The 13,691-nt window shown below is 37.1% G+C and overlaps 1 protein-coding gene across 4 annotated transcripts in view; it reads left to right on the top strand.

The window, feature by feature from the left end:
- Positions 1–677: 677 nt before the first annotated feature.
- Positions 678–13,691, top strand: part of LOC115218247 (sister chromatid cohesion protein PDS5 homolog B) — a 75,204-nt gene continuing 62,190 nt past the window's right edge. For 3 of the 4 annotated variants that reach the window (XM_036508456.1, XM_029787983.2, XM_036508457.1), the window contains exon 1: positions 678–826. The gene's annotated coding sequence lies outside the window, so the exon portion shown is untranslated. Of the gene's footprint in view, positions 827–2,945; positions 3,008–13,691 lie in introns of those variants that run through there. The other variant, XM_029787982.2, reaches the window with a different exon arrangement.

The raw sequence follows: 13,691 nt of genomic DNA, 5'->3' as shown, positions 1-13,691 counted from the left end.
CAAAGTAGGAAGTCAAAATACACTTAACAAGCTAAAACAATGTAAATGAAAAGTAATTTGTGTTCTAGAAGAGGAAGGAAATGAAAGTAACCAATGAAATGGACGCTCTCAAAGGCTGTTGGGCGAACTTTCAGTCAGTGGAGTAGCAAAGGCGGGGGTCGAGATGATACAGATTTCGCGCCGTTTTCATTCAAACTTTTTTTTCTTCTATAAAATTAAGAACTTTAAGAAGTTCCTCATATCATTATTATTAGAAACATTAACAGTTTGTTTTAGCCACTTTATTCGTTATTTATTGTAAGAATATAACACATTTTAAGGATATCGACGCTTACAAATTCTTATCGATCTTAGTATGTATTTAATTAAAACCCTGTTATAAATGACATATTCATCTTACGTTGAATATCGTCTAAATGAATGCTTTAATAAAATAAAATGCTTTCGAATTAATAATTGTGTGTATTACAGTTTCCCCTACTTAGCATTGGTAAATTTACTTTCTGTTAAGTCCTCTCACAAATATTCTTAGCGAGTCTTACGGACAACCTAAGAGAGATTTTCTTTCAATACAGTTATTACCATTACGGATTAATGATCTTGTCTTTAATTTGCATGTTAGATTCCTCTTCTTCTTTCCCTCCCATTTAATAATTACACTGTAGCCCCTACTACCGTTGCCCGCGCCTCCTTCACAACACTCATCTCACACTATCCCCCTGCCACACATTTTTCGCTCGTTAAAAATCTACCACCATTATCACCATCAACAACATAAAATCTTCTTCGCCGTCAACTCCTCTCACTTCGTGGCCGAGTTTTCAAGGTAAGAAACTACACAACCTCCACCACAACCACCACCACCTCCACAACACTACAGCCTAATAAAAATGGTAACAACGAATACAGAAATAAATGCTCAAAGTGCATTTATCTTCGCCATTGCAAAAAAATCTTACTTTTATTAACAAATCCATTTCTCATCAAAGACAACCATCGCACCACCGTCTTTCACTTCATCGTTCTTGTTAATCTAATTTGATCATTACATATTTAATACATGACTCTTCCAGCATCATAATAAGATTAACGAAGCATTTTTTGTCATTATTATAATTGGTTATGAGATAGTATTTTCCTCCCCGAGCAAAATTATTGCCATTTGGTGACAATACACTATTGTATGAAGTATATATATATCTCTATATATAATATATTTATATAACTGTATATATACAGTTCGCCCCACTGTATCTATGGTCTTCTGATGCGAAATAATTCGAGGTATGGTATGCTATATGTTATGAAGACCATTAGATTTCGTAATCTCTTACTTATTGAAAGAATGTACCCGTTTTTATTTTTTTACTAACAAACAGTTGAAGTCAATCCCTAAATAATTGGTAATCTATCGATCTATCGACGTCAGACACTTTAGAACCTGTATTTATTTCGAGAAGCAGCTATCACAAACAAAACACGAAAATATTCAAAATCTGGAAAAATTTCAATATTTTTTTCTGTATCGACAAATATTTAAAATTACTTGCATTCAACTTTTTGAAATGAAAACTACATTTTATGACAGACTTCGATCTATATTACTATGTCTAGCATCTTTTGCCTAGTCTTTTCATTGATTACACCGATTCTTTTCGGGTGTAATTTCGTAAATAAATCTTGTCTTAAAAGCACTTGGTTTGCCATTTCCATTTGTTATGGTATTTTTGTGCTTGGATTTTTCCTTTATTTTTTTTCTCTCTCGGTATTACCTCCCCTTGCACTCGTAACTCTTTTGCCCGTCGAACGAATGTTACTAACGAAGAAAGAAGAAGCTGGTTCCTTCCTCCTTCATTCCTTTCTCCCTCCCTCTTGCTACTTCTTCTCCTCCTCCCTTCACACAAACATATAGCAACTCTTCCTCCTCCTACCTTCACGCAAACATATAGCAACTCTTCCTCCTCCTACCTTCACACAAACATATAGCAACTCTTCCTCCTGCCTCCCCTTCCTCCTACCTTCACACAAACATATAGCAACTCTTCTTCCTGCCTCCCCTTCCTCCTACCTCCACACAAACATATAGCAACTCTTCCTCCTGCCTCCCCTTCCTCCTACCTTCACACAAACATATAGCAACTCTTCTTCCTGCCTCCCCTTCCTCCTACCTTCACACAAACATATAGCAACTCCTCTTCCTCCCCCTCCAACACCGGTCCGTTGTCATCGTTTGAACTCTCTCTCTCTCTCCTTTCCTCTCCTCCTCTCCCTATCCCCCCCATCTTGCAGGAATGCGTCTTGACAGGATTTGTTGCTGTCCGTCAGAGCGACTGAAATAATGAAAATCGTACATAAATTTCTGTGTGTTTTCCCCCATAAAAAAAATACTATTATGTCTTTACATTTGATGTGAGTTTGCGTGTCCACCACCAGAGCTGTAAAAAAAAAAGTCGTCGTTGTTGGAGGCGAACCGTCGCCGCTGCCGCCTTCGCCTCTTTTCATATTTTCTTTTCTCTTCCAAACATTTGTCCAATATGGCGGCCGCTGCCGTTCTTCTCGGCTTCGGTTGTTGTTGTTGTTGTTGTGTCTCCTTGTTGGCTGCCTGAGTGAGTCGTCCTGCGCTTCTGCCCGTGGCCACCACCACCAACCAACCACTCACTCACTCGGATCACCTCCGGACACCGATGGTACAAATAAACCCACCACAGCAAAAACACAATGAAAATTAAAGTTTTATTGCGCTTTCCTCTTTTTGTTATGCGACCTTTTTGAAAAATTCTGGATGAGTATACCGAGGTTTAGCTACTGAGACTTAAAACAGCCCCTCCAGGAAGAAGAAGAAAACATATATATATATACCCCTCATCATCTTGTGTATATAAACATATATACATTCATATATACATACATATATAGTTATATATATATATATACACATATTTTGTACTGAGACGGAAGTTGTAACAACAAATATATTAAATTATAAAAAAAAAGGATCGTGGCGAAGGTAGAGTTGCTTAAAATTTCCATTTCCATCTGTGATCAATTATTTTGTTTACATTGTGAATATGCTATGGTTTATTTACACATTTTTAATTGTTAATCAGTGATTTTTAAATTTGTATTTTAATTGAGGTTTTGTCGTAATTTTCCAAAGCAATATTTTTGTGTATTTTTGATAAGAAGACCAGACCAGACCAGCCATGCTTTTTCCCCTCACTTCTATCGCCTTCAACTTCACTTCACTTCACTTCATCTCTCTTCTACTTCCTTCCAGATCAACTTTTTATTAAATGTCTCTCCACATATTTCCCCACCACACTTGCAAAAATATCTTATTGTTTGTGTGATGGTTATTTTTGCTTATGTGCAGAGAGACTCGAAGAGAAAGAGAGAGACATTGATTTTCCCACAAATTTTTTGTTATACCTTCGTCTTGCTAAGCTAAAGATCTGGACTTGAGGATTCAAACTACTCTCAAAATAAGCGAAAACCTCTCAGTCCTCTGCAAATATAAGCTCCTAATGACTATTTTATTACCTTATATCCATATCATAAGTGATCAATCGGTTCTTGAGAAGCATTTTCCAGGCAATATTATTCATGTCAAAGAATTGCACTTTGTATCATTTTACTCTTTAAGTTTACACATCGTTTCCTCACTCATTGCAGTTTTAATTCTCTCCTTTTTACCCACACGAATATCTATTCTGTAATTTTTAATGTTTTGACCCTTTAGCATTCAAACTGGCCAAAATATTTAACCTGTTATATATTGAAACTGACCAGATCTCACCTTTCGTCTCAGCCCTACCATGTCATGCTAAAACTAAATCTCTAAACTACAAGATAATATTGCAGGATTAATTCAAACCATTTTAAATAAACAAACATCACATTTGACAGAATAATAATCTAAACACTAAAGGATTAAATAGCCTTTTCATCGAGGGCCACTTAATTCCTCCTAGAAGCGAAATGCTGTTTTGTTGCATGGACAAAAAATCTGTATAAATACACTTTGCTCTTGAAATAAAAGCCTTTCGTTTTCAAGTGTTACTCTGTGTAATCTCGTCGATGCTTCGGTCATATTCGGATAGGAAAGGTTAAAAATATAAAAAAAAAACCCGCCTAATTGCAAATTCATTATTCCAACAACTCTGTCCAATATCCCACATTATTTTATATCAATCAAGAAACTTTGTTAATTTTTACCCAACAAACAAATCTTATATTTCTCTATGAAACAGACTTTTCCCTCCCACTTAAACCAAATTTCTGGCGATTTTTTTTTTTTACCAAAGATTAATTAAGACGAAATAAATCACGTTTCCCATTGATCATGCCTCCTAGCAGCCTTTTCTTTTGATAAAATAGGTTGTTTTTCTGAATCCTACAAGAGTTTCCTGCATCTAATTCTTTCGTGGTATGCTTATTTTGTCTCTCAGTGATTTCTGGTGGAAAATCTATTCTGGATTTCACTGTTAATATGGCCGTCTTTCTATATTTATTCTACACGCTGCTTCTTACACAACAATTGGCTCTACAATCCTCATATTTAAACTGACGAATTTCCCTATATTCGAAGCAGTCTTTGCCATTATAAAAAAAAAAAATTCGTGGTTGTCGAAATTTATTATAAAAATACATTTTTCTGTTTTCATTTTGCGCTGACTTCCTTCCCCCCCCCAAACATATTAACACCTTTTTTTTTTTTTTTATCTAATTTAATTTATTTTAAATTCCGAAAAATGGACGTTTATTTATTTATTTATTATTATCTAGGTAGGAATTTAGAATATGGGAATTGGGTTAAGAATTACCGATCGGCAATAAATAACCTGCAGTTTTGAAAATTTCCTTTTGCAATTTGGCATATTTTTGCCTGAGTAGTGGAAGTTTGTAGAGCAAAGATTACACACTATAATTGTAACCACTTGAACAGGTTTACTTACACACACACACATATTGCAATATCCGCGTAGGTTTTGATCCTATAAACCATTAGATCCCACTCTCTCCAATATGTTCACCCATTGTATGGATGTGTGTGTATATATATATATATGTGTGTGGAAGAAAAAAGGTGTTCAGAATGCTGGATGGTTGTAAAAAATGTATATTTATTTACACATCACATATTATTTCTTCATATCTGAGGAAATATGTGTTATGTAAATATATTTTTACAACCATCCAACATTCTGAACACCTTTTATCTTTCATATGTATTAAATCTGTACATCACCCCCAATACTTCTAACACACACACACACATATATATATATATATATAATATTATATAGGTGGGAGCGATTTGTTTTATAAGGGCCTTTAAATAGTGTTCTCTCTGTGGGTAGCTGGTAGTATGTGATTATTATTATTATTATAAATATACCAACAGAACATCAGCACTTCCCCTCCCGCCACCTCAGTCGATAAACATTCAAAAGGTGGCGCATATTTTTGAGGTAATGGAATCCTTCCTTTGCTGGGGCGAAGCTTGTTTGCTTTATTTTTTATTAGCCTCAAAATGGACCACACATACACACACACACACACACATATATATATATAGTAGTAGTATTGAGATCATTATCTGTTATCGCTAAGAGTAATAATCTCAGCGCTATAGTAAATGTTTATTCTCATTCTGTGTTGAGTATTTCCTCTCTTGGTTTAAAATCAAATACACACACACATATATATATGTGTGTGTGTGTGCATATATATATATATATACACATACACACACACATGTTTTAGCCATTGGAGTGCAGCCATGCTGGGGCATCGCCTTGAAGGGTTTTTTAGTCAAACGAACCAACCCCCTGCACCTATTTCTTTTGAAGCCTAGTATTTTTATTCTATCGGTCTCTTTTGCCGAACTGCTAAGTTACGGGGACGTAAACACACCAGCATCGGTTGTCAAGACATAATTGGGGGACAAACACAAACTGATACACGGATAGATACACACACGCACACACACAAACACGGCGGGCTTCTTTCAGTTTCCGTCTTACCAAATCCACTGAAAGCTTTAGTCGTGCACAATGTGCTTGAGTTTTTCTTTTACTTTCAGTTGTGTGTTACAGTGTTTTCTATTTTTATTAAAGGCAGTAAGCCAGAGGAGGGGGGGAGATGCAGTTGGGTTTAGCTTAAATCTTTTTTTCGAAATATTGATAACTTATGTTTTTTTTGTTTTTTTTTATCTGTTCAGTACAGAAGGCAGGCAGTGGTAACATCTTGAAGAAAATATACTATGAATTTATAGCTATTTTTTCCGCCACTGTTGGATATATATGTTAGATATATTCGTCCTTATTCGTTCTGTCTATCTATCTATCTTAGTTTTTGGTCTTTGCATTTGTCTGTCATATTAGCTTCCTTTAATGATACCAGTAATTCCTCCATCCCAACTATAGCAATTGTCATCTTTCGATTAGTCAACGGTTGTCCATACCAGTGGTTTTCAACCAGGGTTCCGCAAGAAGTTACAAAACTGCTAAAATCGGCAGCAATTTTTAATTCTCCTGTGCAGATGCTTGTGCATAAGACTATTGAATTATTGCACAGGGGTTCCTCGAGCCAGTGGAATGTTTCCTTGGGGTTCCGCTCCAGCAAAAAGTTTGAAAAGCACTGGTCCATACTAACACATTAGTACCATACTCGCAAAGGCATTTGCTATAGTTTGGATATGGGAATCACTAGTTAATGCTGAAACTATCGTACATGTATCATTAATAAAGCTTTTCATTTTAATTAATGAACCTTGACCTAGAGTTTGCTTCCATTGGTAATCGCTTTTGTGCATTTGGAATTTTTTCAGACATTCCCTGAGAAACCTTGTTAGATTTATGCTATAAAATACCTTCTCTGCTTTTGAGAAAGATCCACTCTTGTATAATACTCCCAATCTTTACAATATTACACAACTCTCAACACTGGAACTCTGTCATCACTTCTATAATTTGTAATTAATTCTCCAATGTCAGTGTCACATAGAAAACACCTGTGCCCTCTACAGAGTGGTTGGCGTTAGGAAGGATGTCCAGCTGGAGAAACCATTCCAAAACAAATGGCTGGAACCTGGTGTAGCTCTCTGGCCTTGCCAGCTCCTGTCAAACTGTCTAACCCATGCCAGCATGGAAAATGGACGTTAAATGATCATGATCATCATTTTGTGTAGAAAACAAAAAAATAAGGTGTGTCCAGTTTTCAATTGTACTTTTAAGATTTTGTGTAAGTTGCTTCCTCTTCTGGAACACAACAATGGATTTGATTGATGGTTTTGAAAAGGCTGTTTTTCTGAATATAAATACCAGTTCAAATTAGGCATAATATTTGAGAAATTAGTTTTTCAAATTATTACTTTTTATTTATCTAGCATATATGTCGAAGTGGGGAAATGCTACAAACTGGGATTTGATATATTAGTTGTATTTTGTTTTACATAGATTTTCTATTGTTTTATGTTTTTATATGTTGGTTGTTCTGGTTAACATTCTTAAGAATGAAATTTATAGCTACATTCATTGAAAACAATGATGTGCTATCAGCACGTAAGTCAGTTTTGGTCAGTCTAACCAATTAATATGAAACTCTATGAAGCAAAATCAATTCTCTGTCAATTTTACATAGCATTAATTTGTTTACCTACTTCCGAAATGCATCCAGGAAAGACTACTTGACTAGCATCGAGTCATTCATAGAAATGCTCCAGCAGGTGGTATCTCCTCACTCAACCTTTCTACTGCAACTATAATGGCCCCTGCTCCTCAGAACTGGCTGAGCTGACGCCAGTTCAACGTACTTCTCTCCTCTCTACCCGTCATTATTGTGTCCAGTACCCCAGGCTCTGCACTAATCATTATGCCTTGCCCTTTCTGTTCCTGTCTTTCCTGCTGGTGGAACATTGAGATTTATCTCACTTGTCTAGAAAGGCCTGTGGAGGTGACCACAGACATTGCATCTTCCTCTAGGCTCTGCCAAACAAAAAAACAAGTGAAATACTGTTGTTTTGCTTTCACCTTTTGTTCTTAGTTTTGAGAACTGTGTGACTAAGATTTTGTCTCACTTACATCTTGACTGTACACTGTGTCATCATCATAGTTGCTATTAACTCCAAGAAGCTTTCTCATTCAGTATGCCTCATTCTAAGAGATGAAACTATGAATCTCAACTTTACTGTGTAACTTGTTTTAATATTTATATCTTAGCATTTAAACTAGCCTTGTCTGGCCCAAATATTCTACCTGCTTTACGTTCAAACTGGCCAAGTCCACTCTCTTGCACTTACCCTCCAATGCCATTCTAAAAGTAAACAATCTCATCATTGATATCTCTAGAGCAACAAAATAATTCATGATTAATTGAAAACAATGTGAAAGGAATAAGCCTTACATTTCGCAGAGTAACTATACAATTTCATGTTCGGTCCTAACAAAAGGCACCTTGGAAATCTGTCGTGTGTGTGTTTTGGTGTCTTGTTTTGACCTTGCACAATAGTTGTGAATGAGTGCATTCATCAAACAAGTTGTCATTCATTTCTAATCTTCCATGAAAGCCTGTCCAGCCATGGGGCCAAAATTACTTTGGTTGGAACAGGTAGGGAGGTAGGGGTTGATGACAAGAAGGGCATCTGGCTGTCAAAAAACATGCTTCAACAAATTGCGTCTGACTCAGAGAAAAGTGATCATTAAAACGATGATGATGATGATGGCCATGTTGCAATCTGCTTGGTCTCTGGTTATCCGATATCTTATTCCAAGGTGTGTACAGAGTATTGGAATCGATTTGAAGTCGGAACCTTTATTCCTAAGTAATGCATTTAGCCACTAGGTCACTTGCACTTTTTTTTTACTTGTTCCAATCATGTGACTGTGGCCATGCTGGAGCACCGCCTTTAGTCGAGCAAATCGACCCCAGGACTTATTCTTTGTAAATCTAGTACTTATTCTATCGGTCTCTTTTGCCGAACCGCTAAGTTACGGGGACGTAAACACACCAGCATTGGTTGTCAACCAATGCTAGGGGGACAAACATATACACACGATGATACACATATATACGACGCTTCTTTCAGTTTCCATCTACCAAATCCACTCACAAGGCTTTGGTCAGCCCGAGGCTATAGTAGAAGACACTTGCCCAAGGTGCCACGCAGTGGGACTGAACCTGGAACCATGTGGTTAGTAAGCAAGCTACTTACCACACAGCCACTCCTACACCTATTACAATTATGCCACATTTACAATTAATGTGACATTTTTAGGATATTTGAATTTATTTGTTTTTTTTTTTAAATAAAAGCAACCCTATTAAGTTTTTTTATTTAATGCTGGGTTTTAAACAAGCTGTATTGCATCCTACTTTTTTATTTCTCTCAGTTTTCACTTAGAAAAAGTAGTTTTTATCAGTTACAGCTATTTAGTTCCTAGCATTTGCTAAAGATCTTACAACCTGTGTGGGCCCTTGAAGGTCAGAATAGAGGAATGTTAAAAATCCTTAATGATGGGAGAGTCAAGAATTGCTAGAATAGAATTTCTTTGATAAAGAACCACTGAAACTTGGTTGGGGAGGGGTGGGGCTAGATCATCTCTAAAATTATCATACCTTGCTCTCATTATTTCTAGTTTGGGTTAGGTAACAACTGATGTACATTTAACAATAGCTTTAAATAAAGATTGGAAATAGCATTAAAAATGGGTCCTATAATATAGTTCAGTTATTGAAGTTTGTTTTTATGGCAGTTTTTCTACCTTTTAACAGCTTTACATCATTTTGGATCGTCATCTTTAGCCCTTTAACATGTAAACAAGCTCAAGTATTCTGCCTGTTTTATGTTCAAACCAAAAAGATCCTTCCTCTCGCACCTACCGTTTATCATCATTTAACGTCTGTTTTCCATGCTGAAAAAGCACCATCCGTTCGTGGCCGTTTGCCAGCTCTGTCTGGCACCTGTGCGGGTGACACGTAAAAAGCACCCACTACACTCACGGAGTGGTTGGCATTAGGAAGGGCATCCAGCCGTAGAAACACTGTCAGATTTGACTGGGCCTGATGAAGCCTTCTGGCTCCACAGACCCCAGTAGAACCGTCCAACCCATGCTAGCATGGAAAACGGACGCAAAACGATGATGATGATGATGAATGGGTTGGACAGTTTGACAGGATCTGGTAAGCCTGAGGGCTGCACCAAGCTCCATGTGTCTGTTTTGGCATGGTTTCTATGGCTGGATGCCCTTCCTAACACCAACCATGCCACAGAGTGTACTGGGTGCTTTTTATGTGACACCAGCACCAGTTTCAATTCTGCTGTGGCAGACAGGTGTCTTTCTAAAGATAAACAATCACATCATTGAAACCTTGAAGCTCTGGGATAATGCATGATAATTCAAAACAATGTGAATATCTAAGCATTAGATTTGATAGAATGATTTGAATTCTAAGGAGTTAATCTAGAATTGAGTGAGGCTAGAAAAATTTGGTCTCTTGATCAAGGATAATATTAATTCTAGAATACATCATTATTTAACGTTCCCATTTTTCTTGCTTGCATGAGTCAGACAGTGTTGAGGCAGGCTTTCTACATTTGGATTCCCTTCCTGTTGCTAGCCCTCACCTTTTGGCAAGTAAGATAATATTTCCCAGGGCCAGATGTTTCCCACAGAAGACTGGGAACGAACAATATTGCATGTATGACAGAGATGCTCATTTACAGCCATCACATGATGTCAAGGCAAGGGTTCAAACAAAAGCATATATAAAAATGATATATATATACACACACATGTGCACACAAATAAACATCTTTCGGTTTCCATCTGCCAAATCTAATTACAAGGCTTTGGGCAGCCCTGGACTGTAATAAAATATTTGCCAAAGGTGCTGCGCAGTGGGACTGAACCCAAGACCATATTGTTGGGAAGCAAGCTTCTTAACTATGCAGCCATGCCTGCACCTATCTAAATCACAAATAAGTGGTCCATCAGCTTCTATGGTTGCTCTTGTAATTCATCATGTTAATGTTCAGTTTTCTCTGCTGCCATGAGTTGAATAAGTCTGCAGTATGGCAGATCCATACTCGTCTTTGATAATTTTGTTTTTTTCCTGTTACTGTCACCCAGGACTCTTCATCAATTCATATTTGAATTAGTGATTGTCTATTGATATCTAATCAATAAAGTTTAATGTAAATAGAATTCACATCACCAATCTCTCTATACATATAAAGCTGAAGTTGTCTGTGTATGGCAGGTTTGGTAGCCTTCAACTAACACTATCTCCTCTGAGACCCTGCGGCGCAAGTTGACCAAAATTTGGAGTACGATAGAAGAAGGCTTTCTCTTCCTTCCGTAGAAGAAAAAATTCAAATCGGACCATGTTAACACCAAAAATTATTTACATCAAAAAGGTGTTTTTTTTATTCTATGAAAAGCCCTATTTTCTACGATTTTTTGGTGTATTTCAACCAGAAAAATGTTCACTTAAAAAGAATAACAAGCTACATAATGCCAAATTTTTACTTTTCAAAAATTCCAATTCTAAAGGGTCGAAACAAACCCGAGCAACGCCGGGTGATACTGCTAGTAAAAGAAATAACTGGCTTGAAAGGGACTCACAGAGGTGACCAGAAGCAAAATGTGCTACTGTAACTGCAGACACTTCCAATCTAGTTGAGAATGGCAAACTTTATTGAAAAGTAACAACACTGAAAATACTGGGTTAAACTAATTTAACCCTTTAGCGTTTAAACGGCCCACGCCTGGCCTGTATATTCTACCTGTTTTATGTTCAGACTGGCTGGACCCCCCGCCTCACACCTACTCTGCAATGTCATTCTAAAACAACAAAATAAACATAAAAATCTTGAAGCTTTGAGATGATGCATGAATTTTTTTTTTTTTTGGTAAACATGTATTACATTTGACAGTGTGTGGCATATGGAAGTGTTAAATTTGATGTCCTAAAATCCTTATCTAATTTCCTTTGGCCAGTCTACTAACCTTCCACAATCTTTTTACTTGTTCTATCTTTACAATGTGTACCTTGAGAAATCTCTAACGTAAATTGTTTTTCATTTTGCTAATGATCCGTTTACTCACACAGCACATTCTAAATAGCCAATGCATGTTTGCTAGTTGCTGGTACATACAAAGTGAATTCCACTCACATTATTCTCAAGGTATCAAGTTATGAATGATCTGCTGTTAGCACTAATGACTATCTTAAACAAGACAGTTGGCTCTTCTGTTAGTTGCACCAATACAGTTTGCACACTCAGAGTATGTTTTCATTGTTGCTTTCATCCTCATTGTTTAACGTCCGCTTTCCATGCTAGCATGGGTTGGACCAGATGGCTGCACCAGGCTTCAATCTTGATCTGGTAGAGTTTCTACAGCTGGATGCCCTTCCTAATGCCAACCACTCCGAGAGTGTAGTGAGTGCTTTTTATAGACCATTTGACTGAGGGCTGGCGAACCAGATGGCTGCACCAGGCTTCAATCTTGATCTAGTAGAGTTTCTACAGCTGGATGCCCTTCCTAATGCCAACCACTCCGAGAGTGTAGTGGTTGCTTTTTATGGACCATTTGACTGAGGGCTGGCGAACCAGATGGCTGCACCAGGCTCCAATCTTGATCTGGCAGAGTTTCTACAGCTGGATGCCCTTCCTAATGCCAACCACTCCGAGAGTGTAGTGGGTGCTTTTTATGTGCCACCAGCACAGGGGCCATTCAGGTGGTACTGGCAACGACCTCGCTCAAACCTTTTTACACATTCCACTGGCACAGGTGCTGGTAACGATCGCGTTTGAATGGTGCCTTTTACATGCCATCGGCATGGAAGCCGGTTAGCCGCTCTGACAATGATCACGCTCAGATGGTGCTCACCTAATATACACTCTTTACTCACCACATCATCAGCAATGTTTAACTTCTGCTTTCCATGCTGGTATGGGTTAGATGAAGGGAGCCAGCAAACCAGAGGACTTTCTGTGGTTTCTATTGCTGGATGCCCTTCTCAGTGCCAACCACTTCACTGAATGTACTGGGTGCTTTTTACACGGCACCTGCACTAGTGAGATCACCAAGTAACTCATGCTTCCAAAATATCTGACCATTTCTTCAACATTATTTAAGATGGAAGACTTAAATTTTAATGTGCTTTCTACCATTGTGGAAATAATTATGAAGAAGAATCAGCATAGATTTAAATTGCTTTGGGTCATAATTTGGGAACTGCTGAACATCTTAATGGCTTTTTTTATTTTATTTATTTATTTTTTTCCACTCTGCTTGGTTGTTTAACAGAAAGCTGGCTTTGTACCAAATAGTCAAAAGAATATAATTGTTTTGTCCTAAATTTAATCAGATTTTTTTTTCTGCAATCTCTAACAAGATAATGGAGTTCTTGGATTGGATTATCTGAGAACTTTCATCTCATTTGTTATTCACAAACATGTTCAAAGAATGTCTCATTTCATCAAACTCCTCCCCATCCACATAAAAAAATTACTCAGATAACTCTTATTACACATTTACATGTGTTGTTGAAGGGGGTTTTTTTTTTGACATTTTTATCAAATACAAATTACATACCTATTTAGAAATATAATTAAAAAAAAAATGAGAAAATATTTTATCTGATGAATGCTTTTTTTATTTCTGTGAGTGTGCCTGAAGCAG

The sequence above is a fragment of the Octopus sinensis genome, linkage group LG13, assembly GCF_006345805.1.
Source record: "Octopus sinensis linkage group LG13, ASM634580v1, whole genome shotgun sequence".
Classification (NCBI taxonomy): domain Eukaryota; kingdom Metazoa; phylum Mollusca; class Cephalopoda; order Octopoda; family Octopodidae; genus Octopus; species Octopus sinensis.
The sequence above is the reverse complement of the archived record's forward strand: the minus strand, read 5'-3'. Positions and strand labels throughout refer to the sequence as shown.